We start from the raw sequence: 2,789 nt of genomic DNA, 5'->3' as shown, positions 1-2,789 counted from the left end.
CCCTCACTTAAGTTCTACTGTCAAAGTGAAATGATAAAAAAAATCTCTGACCCTAACTTCATCTATGTTTAAAAATTCGACCGAGATTGATCGTTTGGTTCAAGAGTTAAATTTCACTTACTTTTTAACTCCTTCCTTCCCCTCCCCTAATTTTTATCGTCAAAGTAAATACATACCGGTAAATACCATCCCAGGCGCAAATCGCATCTATGTTGAAATTTGATCGATATTGGTTGGGTGGTTCAAGAGTAATAAAGTCACAAAGACAGCCAGTTTTATTTTTTTTACACATCTCCCCCCTCCCCACCTTGCACCGTCAAAATTAGATTATAAAAATTATCGAAGGACCGAACGTCATCTATCTTGAAAATTTGATAGAGGTCAGTTGGGTGGTTCAAGAGTTGTTTTATTCATTTTCATACATCTCTCCCCTCCCTTTCCCCTAACTATTTGTTCTACCGTCAAATTGATATGATAAAACTACCCCAGGTCTGAACCTCATCTATGTTGAAAATTTGATTAAAATCGGTAGGGTGTTAAAGCGTGATGGTCACAAAGACAGTCACTTTTATTTTCATTTTTTAACATATATCTACTCCTGCCCATCCCTTACGTTGCATCGTAAACGTGAAATGGCAATAACATCCCAGGTCCGAATCTAATTTATGTTGAAAATTTGATCGAGATCTCTCGGGTAGTTCAAGAGTTACTAAGTTTTATTCATTTCCATATATTTCCCCTCCTGCTCTCCCCCTTCCCTAAAATCTACCGTCAAAGCAAAATGATAAAAAAAAAACTACAGGGTGCAAATTCTCAGATATGCTCTCAATAGAGTTTTCAGATATACGCTGATTTCAAGGAGGGTCCAAAGTAGGCAGAATATAAGCCTTAACAATAATGGACATCCACTGCTTCGGAGGGAAGTCGGAAGTGTTAAGAACCGGCAGCTCCATGTTTTTGTGTTCGCAATAATGTGTGATGCGATGGATTTCCTCACTGTATATTTCACGTTCTCTTCACTTATAAGCGTGAAAGAAAACATTACAACATGCGTTTTCCCGATACGAGAAACCGTGTTGCTGACGATCCTTAACACTTTCGACATCGCGCCAAAGGATTCTGTGTTCACTGCTATCAGGGCTTATCTTTGCCTACGTTGGACCAATCATAAAGTCAGTCAAATCTCAAAATTCGGTTGATTGTATGTCTGGGAATTTTACCCTGTATGGAATACTTTGTACACCCACTGAAAATTAATGAAATATGCATTTCTGGATTGCGTATGTGTGACTTCTTTTACCTGATAAGGACCACCATCCACAATTTCTGGAATTGGAAATAGGACATATTGAAGTTTTGCTTTTTCGCGATTTTGAACAGCCCTAGCTCTGAAACTATGCACTTTTCCCCCACAGGTCCATATGAACTTTTTCTCTTATTTTGATGTAAGGAATCACCTCTTAGAGTTTGTCGGTATAGTTCATTAACACCCTGTATAAAACTCTAATACTACAAGTAATAGCTGTTCCTTTGACGAAAAGAAAAAAGTAAATATTACAAGTAATGGCTGTTCCTTCGGCAAGAAAAAACAAAACACACTTGACCACTGACGTCTCTGGCATGTAAAATTTGGGGGGGGGGGCATCAAGGAAAGTGATTTAAATTGTACTACCAAGCCAACCTGTTTATTATCTTTGATTCCATTTGTTAGCTTTCTGATTACCTTCACGGACCCCCTGAGGTATATCAAGTCTGTTATAATCCTTATAATCCTTTCATAGCCAGAATATTATATTCCAAATAGTATAATTATTATTTATATGTTATTCTGTCGTTAGTAAATAAATTATAATAAAATATTGAATAGTTTGTACTTCAAAATATTGAGGTGGACGCGTCCCCTCGAGCCCCCGCCAAAGACGCCCACGCACTTGACGAAGACTCGAACATGGATCAACTGATTGGTAGATTAGAACGTTATCTACTACGCCATATACTCAGGTGCTTTTTTTTTTCTATACACTTTAAATATCCAGTTTGTGATTTTTGTTTCTGTTGTCTGACCATATAACAGTTTCTCTGGTTTCCTTGCTTCTCACACTAATCGTGTTATTTGTTGTGTAAATTGCATCTGCAAACGTAATATATTTTGTTAATTTACCAGCATCCACAGCTTTTAAAAGTTTTAATGGTCAATTACATTAACTGAACCGATTTTCCCGTATTTTCCATAGCGTCAAGAAGCAACAGATACTATCCTGCGGAGAACATGCATTTTCTTATGTGACAGGCAATACCTATCCCGCCCTGAGTGCCATTACTTCTTTCTACACCCTTTCCTTTGGTTCGGATCAACTTCGTGTCCCCTCGTGTGCTACGAAGAAAACCGAAGGGTCGCGGTCGACAGTTTCTCTTCAAGCTATTGACTAAGAGTGATTGAATTATATAATTGTATTTTATTTATTTATTTACTAAACACATATCCGATATAGCAAAAATACCATTATTTTTATAAAATGTTTATTATTTTCATGAAGCAGAGAGAATTTTCTACTTGGCTTTAGAACTATTCCTACTAATTTTTAATCAACATCTAATATTTTACGTTCATTATTTCTGTCTATTACCTGAATATTACTTGCAGAAACTATGTTTTATTTAATCACTGTTTTATGAAAGTTTAGCCATATGTTATTAAAATTCCGTTATTTGTAAGTTTCTCATTTCGGTTATGAAAATGATTATAAATGAAGCTTCCGCTTTTTATAAAATTCTTGAGTTTTAATGTT

This window comes from Thermobia domestica, chromosome 8 (assembly GCF_964235325.1).
Source record: "Thermobia domestica chromosome 8, izTheDome1.hap1.1, whole genome shotgun sequence".
Taxonomy (NCBI): domain Eukaryota; kingdom Metazoa; phylum Arthropoda; class Insecta; order Zygentoma; family Lepismatidae; genus Thermobia; species Thermobia domestica.
Note: the sequence above shows the minus strand (reverse complement) of the source record.